General features: G+C 46.7%; 1 pseudogene; it reads left to right on the plus strand.

Moving 5' to 3' along the window:
• The first annotated feature begins 8,721 nt into the window (after nucleotides 1–8,721).
• On the plus strand, nucleotides 8,722–8,841 carry LOC122387297 (annotated as a pseudogene).
• Nucleotides 8,842–13,693: the final 4,852 nt, after the last annotated feature.

Here is a 13,693-nt window from a genome sequence, read left to right on the forward strand (position 1 = left end):
CCCTTCGTTGCGTTTTCTCAACACAAGCAAGCGTCGACGTGATCAAATCTTGAGAAGTGTATAATAACGTCTCACCGATGAGACAAGTTTCAGCGCGTTTAGCATGGATCCGCGCATGATGCTACGCAGTTACAAGTCTGTGCGGCCGGTAACTTACCGTCCAGAGCTCCCAGAGGGAAGTCAAAGGTCCCGTCAGTGATGACGTCACGAAAACCAAAATAAGTAGATTAAGTGATTAATTATATCGTAATGAATAATGTGTGAACATATTCTGCAGAGTCCCTACAATAGCTAGAATATACATTTTATTAACAAATTATGCTGCAAATAGGTTTTGTGACTATTTTCAAATATGACTACAGTCGTGTTGCGGTAACGCAACGTTGGGCACATCGGAAAGACAGGGGTGTTGCGAAAACGCAACGAGGGGCAAATTGGCAGGGCAGCGGAAGTATAGGAACATCAAATAGACTTCACTTAAGATACGGTGTGGGTTCTTTCCTTCTCTCCCCAATCTTCCTCCCTCTCTTCCACGCTCCCCCAACTCTCTCTCCTTCCCTCTCTCTCTCTCTCTCTCTCTCTCTCTCTCTCTCTCTCTCTCTCTCTCTCTCTCTCTCTCTCTCTCTCTCTCTCTCTCTCTCTCTCTCTCTCGTTTTGTAGTCGTGAGGGATGTGTAGGTATGTAAAGTGCAAGGTGCATTTGCACGTGAATGTTGCGACACGTTTCACATTAACTCACTTAAACAGCTATCAAACACTCATTTCTTTTTCTCGCAGATTATCGGGCTATTCGAGCAATGGGTTTTCGAACATCTGAAAATCGCATGGTAGGAAAAGGACCTGCATCAAACGCTCGGCGATGCTAACAGAGCTGAGAGATAGCGAGGTACTTTGAAAATTGGATCTACTTTGTACTAAATAATGGGTACGTAGTCTGGTATTAGACGACAGATAGGCATTGTCATTCTCTGGATGCAATCCGCTGGCCCTTACGTTAGAAAAGATAACTCCCAGAAGCGGCAAATGTGGGATATGCCCCCTCGGGGGGGGGGGGGGCAACAGACCCCTTCGGCAGGAGTGATGAGGGCGTCTGGAAAATAATAGTTTATTTTTAGAATTCATGGTTTGCACGGATTGATAAGGTGGTTGATGTGAAGCATTGCTTGTTTGTTTACTGAGGGTAGGCCTTTTGTCTAATCAGACCATTTTAGAGCTAGAAGCATTATTGGAATTAGGGAAAACATTGGTCTGAGCGGGCATGGTGAATCGTCGAGGCTGAGCCCATCCATCCAGGCCACCCATGAACCAGCCCCCCCCCCCCCTTCCCAAGCACTTTCTGTATCCGGCTACAGACCTGTGCTCCTATGGGAGCTGCTCGAATGCGATATACCTAGTTCATGCCCGTCCAGCTCGAAACAAAGGTTGAGGCATGGAGAAGGATTCTACTATCCTAAAGATGGAAAGGACGGATTGACGAAACACTTGGAAAGTGTGAACTGCGTCGAATCACCAGTCTGCCCTGGCATTGTCTCGAGAAAGAGGTTTCAAGTGTGAAGGTCGCTGAGAGTGGGACAATGAAAATTTTGGATTAGGTGTAAAAGTGATAAAATGGGTCCTGGGAGACACTTTAAGCCGAGTTGTTATGACGCTCTACGCCTTACGCAGGTAATTTGTGAAAGCCGGATAGGTTCATTTTTTGATAAGAGTGTGCACGACTACCCTGCATTTGAATTTGTCTTTACTCCTAGGAGGGTGGTTAACAATGGTATTGCGGATAGGCGCTTAGGCGAGGCACTGGTTGACTCCCAATCCTCGGTTAAATTGTTTTCAGTTTGGGGTTCTCATATGAGAGGGTAATGGGCTAATGGCTCTGTCTAACTTCCAAAAAGAAAGCACCGCCCAGGGTACGTGCCGACCACTAGGTACTTTAAATGGACAATTGTTGTTGATAATGACCGTTTATTGCCATCTCCCCGTTCGCGAACCCTTAAGTTATGCTCCCTCATTGAGGCGCTTAGGCGGGTAATAAAGCATGAGGGATGTGAGTTCCGCATTCTCAAGCAATATTTTTCAACGGTTGGTGAAATACATGTTAAAACAAACTAGCATATACGGCGGCTTAGTGTGCTTTATGTCCGTCTGATGTGCCCGTCGTTGCGTTTTCGCAACGCTGATGGCGCCCGGTGTGCCCTTCGTTGCGATTTCGCAACGCACGTTTTTTACGTTTTTCTCGAAAAACTTTTGCTGCCGGCAAAAATTATTTTCGATTCCATGCAAGACCCTGGTAGAAGCGTAACATATCTTGATTTCATCGATTTTCATGATGGTCAATATTCCTGGGCATAAATGGGTTAACTCCTGTCACCTTACAAGGCCAGGTTCTAGTAGAATTGTTCTACTAAAATTCTACAATCTCGGGTAAAACGAATCGCAACTTATTTCCCTGCGATATGAATGAAGCAGGGATCAATTATCATGCATTAATGCAATGCGAGGTATTTAGCTGTTTCCCTTTTAAAACAACTGAGATTTCGACGAATTCCCCAAACTAAGGGAGACTTAGCAAAAATGTAATAGAGGAATGTAATAGAGGCGGACCTTTTATCGTCTAAATAGCGAACTTTATCAGATTGAGCCCAGGGCTCAATCTTATAAATGCCGTGAACTGGATACGGCAGCACTGGCAGACGTTCAGCTGCAGAAAACAGCTAACAATTGCAAAATGATTTTCACGCATTTTAGTCCATCATATATTGATCGTCCCAAGTCCCAACAATCTTTCCGTTGACTCGGATGAGCATTTGATATGCACTGGCATCACTGTAAATGGTGCTAAATACCGTAAAAAGAAAAGCATGCCCTTCCCTTGATAAGATTGGGTTCCAGCCTTCAGAACGGCGGGTCAGAAGACAACATCTCACGTGGAAGTGATTGGTTGTCTCGGGTTAGATCCGGGTCAGCTTGGATTAGGCGGGATCGGACCGAAAAGAGTTTGATCGGACTGGATACCGGGTCAGGTCCAACCGCGGCCGCGCGCGGTCTGACGGCGTAGTTCCCACTTTCCGTCGTCGCCGTCGCTGGCCGGAAGCCAGGTCGGAGCGTCGGTGCCGTCGAGGCACGCGACAGCGCGGCGCGCAAACGCGCGCCGGCGCGCGCTGCGCCAAGATTGGCGCCGATTGCTGTCAGCGCGGCGAGCAGTGGCGCGTCTGTCCGCGCGCCGCCGTGGCACCGGAATGGGCCCGGCCCGCGGCCTGCTGCCACCCTGAGGACAATGGATGGTGTTTGCGCGGGCTGGGCGGTCGGGAAGAATCCGGGGAGCGATGACGGACAAACGCCTCTCGCACGCCGACCGCGGTCACCGGGTGGACGGTCAATGGTGGTGGTGGAGTGAAAACTAACTGAAAATTAGAGGTGTCTTTTCATAATCGCATTGGTGCGGACGGTGAACAGTGAACACCGCTAGTATTTCACGAATTTCCAGTTGATAAAAATTAAAAAGTATAAATTTTAGTAGTTTTGCGAACTGTTGATACATTCGTCCTTGTGATGTTCAGGACCAGGCCATCCTTGTTTTTTTACACTTCTTTGTTTCGAATCGAAGGTCATCAAACGCAAAGAGGTCCGACAAGAGGTCCGTGGTCGACCCGTGGCAGCGTGGTATGGAATGCCTCTCCTCGATAATTATTGTTTGTGCGGCTGGATGGCGTGGTGCACTGTGGCGCAGTGGTTCCAACGGAAATGTGTTCATCGGTTGCGGCGCGCCAGGCAGATTGTCGGCTCAGTCTACGCTATCTCTTTCTTATCCTCTCATTCTTACGGCTCTCAAAGGGTATTCATAAAAGCGAAAGGGGCTACCTGACGCAAAATGAATTATGCTTTTAAAATGGTGTTTTCAACCAGACGTCTTCTCAACAATCTTTACTTTGTTTTATCACGAGGAAATAAAAATAATCCAGTTGTTTTTAAAGTTATTACGAGCGACCGTGAAGCGCGAAGCGAATCCTTTTAATAAAACGGAAAAATCTCAGTGTGAGCGGCCCGACCCGACCTGTAATGCTTTTGAGAGGCTCATAACTCAGCAACCGCTGGGCCGATTGACCTGTGGTCTTTTTTTTGTTGGGTAGCCCTATCCCTTCTACCCCGTAACCGACTAGTGTTGAAGCATTTAGGTGACCGTCGTGGCACGTGCCACGTGAAAAGTTAAGGGCGTTCAGGCTGCTCTACTGGAGTAAGGATTTTGAAAGGCCTATATCTCGGCGACCGCTGGGGCGATTGACTTGCGGTTATTTTTGTGGGGTAGTTGCATCCCTTCTTTGAAACATCGGATGCTCTCGATACATGTGGGTCACCTCCAATGCACGCACAAAATGCAAAAAGAAGGGGTGTCAAATTTGTTCCCATTATAATAACTCGGCAATCACTGTGGCGGTTTTGTGAAACTTGACATGCCGGCAGGGACCCAGCACGCAATGTTTTCCCATATGTTACGGTCAGTGTCCTACTGCACGTGCGCAAGTGCATGGGCGACGCTTCCAGATCTCGAGTACGGCTAGATCGATTGCCTTTAAATTTGGCACACCGTTAGTGACCGATTAGTATAGAATGCCGTGCACGAGAGTGTGCCGTGCATAAGCCATCTGGAAGTACCAACTCGCCCTTCCGCACGTGCAGGTCTCTCTCTCTCTCTCTCTCTCTCTCTCTCTCTCTCTCTCTCTCTCTCTCTCTATCTCTCTCTCTCTCTCTCTCTCTCTCTCTCTCTCTCTCTCTCTCTCTCTCTCTCTCTCTCTCGCTCGCTCGCTCGCTCCTTAATCGCCTCCCGAAAGACGTCTTCTGTTTATTACATTTAGAATGATTTTCAAAGAAATGATTTGCAAAGAAAGTCATCACAGTGACGGTATGCATGCATATTGCATACTCCACCATGGTGTTCCTCAGCAGTTTCAAAGTGGACTGAAAGCGTGCAAAGCCAATGGTCCTCCATTCAGTAATTAGAATTCCCAGAAAGTCATGAACAAGCCAGGCGTTTATGGAAATGATACACAGAAACACCAGAAGTGCGAGGTAATTATCCTGCAAATAGTCATACACTGCAGTATTTATACGCCATGAATACGCCGCTGCCGCCTGCCTGCCACCTGTGCTTTTGCCGCCGCTCCCAGTTCTTAGACATGCAGCCGGCTAACCTCTCTGTGATGGCCACAGCTGCACGAGCATCGACGCGCTGCTGACATCATTTGACGCAAAAGTCACAACACAGCGTCACCAATGACGCAAATGTCACCACACTGCAGTCACAAATGACGCAAACATCTCCACACTCAGTAGTGAGTGACGCAGGCCCCCTTTTACCATCCTCTTTGCCGGTGACGCTGCGCTTTTCCGCGCCGCGTCAGGAGCATGCCGCTGCCTTGTCACTGCGCTCGGCATGTCTCGCTGCAGCCCGCCGGCCCGGCTGTGACCTTCAGCGTGCACTGTGCACTGCATGCAGGGCCGGCCGTGAGAGAGGGCCGGCCCGCCGCGCCGCGCCAGTGGCCATGCAAACCACCACCTGCCACCATCCATCAGAATGGCGGCGCCCAGATGAGGGGGCGGCCACCGGCGCGATGGCCAGCCGGCGCATCATTATGGCTCCCGAACGATTAAGCTGACGGCGGCATGCACACTGCTTGCATGCATATCTACACAGATAAATGGGTAGGCATAATTACATTGTTCGGACTCGGCGGTTGAGTAGCACGAAACATACCTGCAGATCATCTCTTCAATCAACACTTAAACTGTGCAATGTGCTCATGCGATTTGCATTGCAAGCAAGGAACACTTGACATATTTACTTTGCTAATGTTCTTTTGCTTTCCTATCTTTATTTGTTGCATATCTGTTCCAACTTCCAAACCTAGGCATAATGCTATCAGCAATAAGTTTGTGTGTGGTGACGGTGGCGGTTGCAGTGGCCGTTGTATTGGCGGTGGCGGTGGCGGTGGTGGCGGTTGCAGTGGTCGTGGTGGTGACGGTGGCGGTTGCAGTGGCGGTGACGGTGGCGGTGGTGTTGGTGGTGGTGGTGGCGTCTCTCTAACAGTAGCGGCGGGAGGAGTTTGGCGTCTCTAATCTGCCGCCTGTCACCCAATCTGTCACACAAACAGGTTTGTGAAATGTTAACGAGCGCGGAGATTGCGGTCAGCCGACTGGGAATGGGGGGGGGGGGAGGCTAATCTGCAAAGGAACCGGCAGTCAAAGGAGGAACTCCGATAAACGGCCAACAGAGCTTCCTTTTTTTAACCCGCGCCCCGTTGGGCTCTGCCGAGCAACGCGCCCCGTTTGGAGGGGGGCCATTTTAGCCCCCCCCCCCTAAGATCTCGAGAACCACGCAACCTAGCGACAAGCGGCAAACGGTGTTGGATAGCCCTATCAGGGAACTACCTTGTGACCCAATTTTATTGACCTAGGTCAAACCGATGACGTCAAAGGTCAGGTCAAAGGTCCAATTTTCACCGTTTACAGGCATTTCAAGAAATGCGTTGTAAAATCGAGTAAAATGCATTTCATTGAAAATCATCGATGGGGAAATGTTCTTCAAACACATATTTTGTTATTTTAGGTCACTGATACCAGGTCAGGTCACAGAGGTCAGGTCACTGGGGGGTCACAATATGAAAGTGTCGTGTGATACATGTTTTATGGTCCATTTTACATGACAAATGCGATTATGTGGGTCAGGTAGCCTTTGGGGCCAGCTTAGGCCAAGTTTTGGTCAAGGTCAGGTCAAGGTCAGGTCAAGGTCAGGTCAAGGTCAGGTCAAGGTCAGGTCAAATTAGGTCAAATTTCAAAGTTGATATTTTTGCGTAAAATGGGTATCGAATCGATGCAGCTCGTCACGGTAAGTTCAATGGTGGTCTTTGTTTTGCCGTACGTGGTCTAGAATCGCTAAAAATTGAGTTCAAAAATTTGACATCATTTTTGAACAGTTTTTCGCTATAACTTGGCCAAAAAACGAGATATCGATCTGAAATTTGGTATGTATATAGAAGAGCACAGCGACTATCACATATATTCCGTTTTTTAAATTCGGAAAATTTTTTGATTTTTTTTTTAGTTTTTCAAAAAACAAATCAATTTTTTGAATTTTTTGGTGTCAAAAACCCAAAATTTTGAAAATCCGAGATAGCAGTTTTGTAGCGCCGCTTTTTGTCTACTAGACCATATAAAGATTAAAGAACTTTGAAATTGCTTGATAACTGTAGATTTGGTGAGCGTTTCAAGATTGCATGTTTTTTGCTCATTTTTGCTCGAACATGACCTCAGTTTGACCTCAATAACTCCTGACCTAAGGTGACCTAAGACTTGAAATTTGGTGTGAATGTGTCAAATTGATGCCCGGGAAGGTACTGAAAATTTGGCGGCGCTGCGCGCCGCCGTTTTCTTGCTATTCAGGACAAACCACAGGGGGGGGGGCCAAAATGGCCCCCATTAAGCAAAAAAAAAAAAGATTATGTCGTCATCACAGCGGTTGCTGAGATGAGTCTCTCAAAAGCGTACGTACAGGTCGGGCCAGGCTAGGCTGCTCGAGCTAAGGGCTTTCCCTTATATTAAAAAAAAACATCTTCGCGCTTCGTACTCGCTCGTGACGTATCTAAGAACACATCAGCGAAAGGCATTCATGAGAATTGTCAATACTTGTCCAATTATGGATATGCTCTTGCCCTGAATGAATCACCTAACTACCTATATAGCTCTGGCGGCATTTCTAAACGCACTTGTATTTCAACGACATCAGATGACAAGAGGAGTGTATAAACACAGAGTGTGGCCCTTCCCTTCCCCTCGACCCTTTCCCAAAAATCAATATCCACCGGTTTTCTACGATGCTTTCTTTCAATGAAAACGCAATTTTGATCATGCTTCATGCAGTTGCCACTTCTGGGAGGTATATAAATGAATTCAATGACTTTTCAGTCGTCACTTTCATGAATTTCTTTTTTGTGTGTGGCTCACCTCCCCCTCCGCTGGATCCGCTATGAAAACATGCCGTTGGAACAGGCGTACTTATATCGCAGGAGGTGTTTGTTTTCCCTTTTTTAACTCCAAAAAACGAGCACATGTATCGTAATGATTGTCATACACCATGAAATGTGTTTTTCCTTTGCTTCCGCACGCACCAATGAAAACATGAAACGTGTTGAGCTGCCTTTTCCTCTCAATACACAGCGGCTGGCGGGCGGGCGGCACGCAGAAAATTGCAGCAAAAGAGTCTGCAATTATTGATATTATGTGATTGATACAGAGAAACCTCTTTTTCTCTACATTTTTTGATATATGAGCCTGTTTTTGTCCCATCAATATCCTTTTTATCAGCGTGAAAAGGAAAAAGACAAAAGACACAAAAGAAAAAGACAAGAGACCTGAGACATAAAATAAGGAAGGACAAGCAGACTGCAATGCCTAAAATGTGGAGCTTGCAAGTAGTGGTGTTCCGATCAGGATCAACCTCTGTTCTTCTTAATTCATGCAAAATCTTTAGATCGCTTTTTAATTTTTAACTGCGAAAGTGGCTGATTGAGCTTGTTTTTGCTATCTATAGAAAAAAGCAAAGTTAGCAAAGCTAACCGCTGTAGACGTTACTTTTACAATCCTTCGAAGTGAGAAGGACTAACGGAGGAACTCTCATCACTTTTGTGGGTTGCCGAGCTTCTGAAAGATGAATTTAACTATAACGAACGGTGACATCGCTTCTCGGCCTTTTGGCTAAGATCAAAGTGTAGTATCTGTGGGGCATTCCCCCGGTATTTGCACATGATCGCGGCTCATTGGTCGGGATAGACATGCTTTTGGTTGGCTACCTTTCTTCGATTCGATGAGTTGCAGCTTGTATGAGAACACAAGTCGATGTTCGTGCTGAGGAAATGACTTCGTTTCCTTTTCGTTGAGATTGACAAATGACCATGCTTATTTATCCATACAGTTCGCTTTATTTCTTAGTTTCCTTAGAAGGGGAGGGTATGACCGGGTGCTGACATGCTGACAGGTTTGCACACTCCTTAGTTTGGCGAAGAGCAACGTAGTTATTTAGCTATCCCCAGAAAAGATCTTCTTTTTTACACAAACAGGCTGCGCTGTTAGCTGCATTGATGGTATTGTCATTCATCTCACAGCGGCTTTTTTTAGCAGTCCATTCCTTGTCGTTATATTCCAATGATAATACGCAACGTCCTTTCAGATGTACCCAACATAAGGTGACTCAATTCACCGAATTACGGAACCTTCAGAAACCCGTTAGAGCCCAACGAATATGTTTTCCTGTTCACATCACCGGACAGGAACGAGTGACGTTCGTTTCGTGCTTCCATAGAGCGCATTTCCTGCCCCAGCCGGAAAAAAAATGATTTATTGATCACACAAGGAGCGGGTTCCCAACAAATACATCAACCAAGCTGCAGAGGCGTTCCCAGGGAGCAGGCCGGGGAGTGTCCACCCAACTGACGCCTCTGCGCCCTTTGGCACCGCGGCATTGGCGACTTATCTCTAATCAGCCGTGTTGGCGAGTAGGGAGTGGCATCGTGTGCCGGGTTGGTCGCGCTTGGCCATCCGTATGTGGCCGCGGCGCCTGACGGGCCCGCACCGCCAGCCTGTTATCAGCCGCCCATCCAGGATGACATATTTACGGCCTCCGAGTGGCCCTCCCTCATTATAAATGGGAGGTTTCACTGGGAATTGGACAGTTCTTAAGTTAGCGCCGCTGTCTGATGCGGTCAAACGCGTTTCCCGTCAACTGTCCATTCCCTGATGAGAAAGGCACACACAGTCAAAAGAGCAAGTGGACCAAATGCTTGGACAGCTAAAGCCAACATTAGATACCGCCAACTGCGCTGAATCGTGGCTGCACTGGCACGCCGGCTTGAGGATATTGCCTGCGCGCCATCCACTGAGAGTCCGGGGGGAGGCCGTCTGCCCGATCAATACGGGCGCGCGGCCGACCGACCGACCGGCCGGCCGACCGGCGGGGTCGGACGGCGAGCGGCGACCACCCACACTTGTTTTGGTCGCCCGCTCAGCAGCTGAGAGGGACCAGACCGGCCGGGACGTATACGGAGAGGGCTCAGGGCCCTGTTTCACGGCCGCTGCCAGCGCGCTGCCAGCACAGGTGTCAAATTGGGTTTCCATGGTGACATCAACAAACTCGTATCTCCAACATCACCACAATCTGTGACGTCAGCTCGCGAAAGGTGCTGGCAACGTCCTGCTAGCGACTGTGAAACAGGGCCCTGGAGTTTGGATATCAAACTGCTAAGCCCTGACACATAAAATGGCTCGGCATTTGAATCGGATGTCATTAATTTGAACTGAAACTGTCCTGGTAGATTGTAGAAAGAGAAAGGTCCAAAGAGGCGAAAGTGCGTTCACAAGCAGTGCTAGAATGGCGTGAACGTGTATTTTGTTTCAGCTTGCATATTGCAGACATGCATCCTTGATAGGTAGTAGAGGTGTCAATTTCAGAAATTTCTTGTCCGATGTCCGTCCAATGTCCAAAATCCTAGCTCACTTTTGTCCGAAAAATGTCCAAGGCATGGATTTGTCCGAAAACTGTCCGAAAACTGGATATGGAAAGAAAGGATGGGGAATTGATCTATATTAGGTATATGTTTGTATGTACCACATGATAACTAAATAACAGATCCGCCATCTGGTTTTGACTGCAAAATATTGCAAACTAAAAATGTTGAAGCAATATCATATGCAGTAGGGAATGGGCATTAGGGCAATAGGCCTAATCTGATGTATAACACAAGCACAGCATATTGAGACTCTGCTTTATTCTGCTTCAAAATGTGCTACAGCCTACAGCTGAAGCCAAAGCCCGAGTAAGCAGGAATAATGCAAAACATTGCCTTATCCCTCCAACTTGCGTTCTCAAATATTGACTTCTTACTACATCCCTTAGGGCTTACACTAAGCCACTTGATGATAAATTAATACAGCAATAATGCAAGCAGCTATTCACTTACAATAATGATGGATATCTTCATCTTATATCACACTGGCTGAGATGTAAAGTAGAACACTTCTTGCAAAAGAAAAATAGTTCATGTGAGAAGAAACATGTGGGATAGGTACATATGGAAGAAATGTGCTCTTCACTGAGCCACACATATCTGAATATAAAAAAGAATAACCGAGCACAAACAATAAAAATACCTGCTATGATTTAATACAAGTTCACTGAACTTCACAAGCAAAAAGAAGTTGTATAAATCCTTGGTAGAATGAAAAACACATTTCATGCTACCATTCTCGGTAGCATGGAACATGGGTATCCGGCTTTGAGTCGATGATGTGAAGGTAAATCAATCATATGACGTCATTATCATATAATTTGTCCTATTGAAGTGCATTTACCGTTAAATGTTTGGTTTAAATTCAACATGTATTACAAAATATCATATTTCTTTCGAAAATAATTCAATTGTAAAGCAAAATAACTGTATTTATTGTATAAGACGTCATTTTTGTCTCCTCCGATTCTCATCGGGACGCCATCTTTCCTTAGGTGACATTCATTTATGACACTTTCGCCGCATTTCATCACCTTTTGGTTTTCAGTTTATTGATAGGCTCAGAGATAGGCTATCGGTATATTTTAATATTTTATGTAGCATTGTATTCGATATTTCGGCACGGATATTTTTTTGTGGGAAGGGGTAGAAGGGGATGACTTTATGATAGGAGGTTGTAGGTAAGACTCTTGTGCTACTTGGCACACCTTGATATTTGCAATTTTCTTCAGTCTCTTTTCTGTTAACTTTCCAGTGGGGCAAAACTATTTTTTGATTCCCTTCTTTAACTGCTTTGGTGTCTGGTGCTTCCCACAGGTCAATTGTACATCATATTCATAACTGTGTTATCTAATGATGGGCTTGCTGACAACAATGTCACCTATTGGCTATTGCTACTGACATTTTCAAAAGAGTTAAAAGTTGGTACAGTACGTGTAGGTATGTACCTTATTTGACTCAGGGCTACCCGCTACATGCAATCACGTTTACATATGTTCATCTTGCACTATAATTATGAATGATGTATGAACTATGAAGCACCTATGCCCTGTCAATTTTGATGACATGTTTTGCAATTTGGATATTGATAATGCAAATAACTTTGAACTTTAACTTATTTAAGAAATTTGTAACTTTCAAATGGTTTTCCGAATATGTCCGATATGTTTGTCACTTGTCCGTCCGATTTCCGAATCGGAATTCGGAAATTTTCGGAATTCCAAAATTTTCGGTTCCGATTGACACCTCTAATAGGTAGGTACTATAGGTACAGAGGAGTGCCACTGCTGATTGCTGAATGGGGAATTACCTATTGGTGACAGATGAATAGGTATTTCATCATGGTATTTCATCATTCAGCTGCATCATGTATGTTTTCAGTATGGGCGGTTGATCTTTTCTCTCGATGAGCCCTGTGTCCCTCTGAAATAAGCCGTCTGAAATAAGATGTAGATAAATATTTAGGCGTATTCGGGACCCGTTATTATCGTTTTGAGCTTTCATTTCTATTTCTAGACACCCTCTTCAATTCCTGATTGAATGATTTAGCTAAACGCTTAGTTCAAGCTGTCGGCTGATGTTACGTGGCGGAGGCTGGAAATGATAGCGGAGGCTTGTGACTCTGTGCCGAGCTTTGATCACTGTTTTCTGACTGTTGTGATCTATGAAAGGATACGTGAGCTAGTTCTGTCAGATTCGATGAGATGAGCGCTGTTTTCAAGATGCCGCCGTCAGTTCAGCACTGTTTTCGAGTTGCCGTCGAAAATCTAGTGCTGCTTTGAAGTGCCAAAATGGAAGGAGCACCGTTTTCGAGCTGTCATCGTAAATTGAGCGCTGGTACCAAGTTGTCACACTCACCAAATCATCGCGCCGGGAGCATAGGCCCGGCTGCCGGCATTTGACGCCGAAATTTGGCCACCTCCGGACACAGGCTGTTGATGGAAGATCAATCCCAGTTCCTGGTTGTTTCCAGGAATTTTACCCCTTTTTGAGCTGCCGCCGTATAGTTTCAGCGCTGTTTTTGAGCTGCTACCGCCGCTCAGCGCTGTTTTCCAGCCATGCGGTCAAAAGCTGGGCGCTGTTTTGAACTACTACCGTGAACTGAGCTTCATTTTCGAGCTGCTATCGTAAGTTGAGCGCCGATTCTGAGTTGTCGCCAAGACCATGGTGAATAGGGCACTATTGACTATAGTACCCCATCTAATGCCGGGCTTTTGACTCCGAATTATGAGCTGATGCCGTGAGGCGTGAGTTCACCCTCGGACCCAAGCTGTTGCCGATAGCTCATCCCATATAGTGAGGCTGTGGCCGGTATTTTGGCGCCGCTTTCCAGGCCTTTACCATGATTTTGGCGTCACTACCCGGCCTATTGCCGAAAGATCCGCTACTCATTCGGCCTTTTGCCGGGATTTGGGCGTCGCTCTTCGCCCTGTTGCCGTGAGTTCAGCCCCGGTACCCGCGCTGTTGCCTTCAGTTCACCCTAGTATCCGCGCTGTTGCCGGGATTTTGGCGCCGCTCTGCGGCCTGTTGGCGTTGGCAGCCGCTCACCGTGTCGGCCCGTGTTTGTTGACGAACTATATACGGCCGGCGGAGAAGGCGGTCCAAATTCCGCCTGCTGCCCGCCCGACTGGTGAGCACTGAGCGCTG

The sequence above is a fragment of the Amphibalanus amphitrite genome, unplaced genomic scaffold, assembly GCF_019059575.1.
Source record: "Amphibalanus amphitrite isolate SeventyFive unplaced genomic scaffold, NRLGWU_Aamphi_draft 000280F_arrow, whole genome shotgun sequence".
NCBI lineage: Eukaryota > Metazoa > Arthropoda > Thecostraca > Balanomorpha > Balanidae > Amphibalanus > Amphibalanus amphitrite.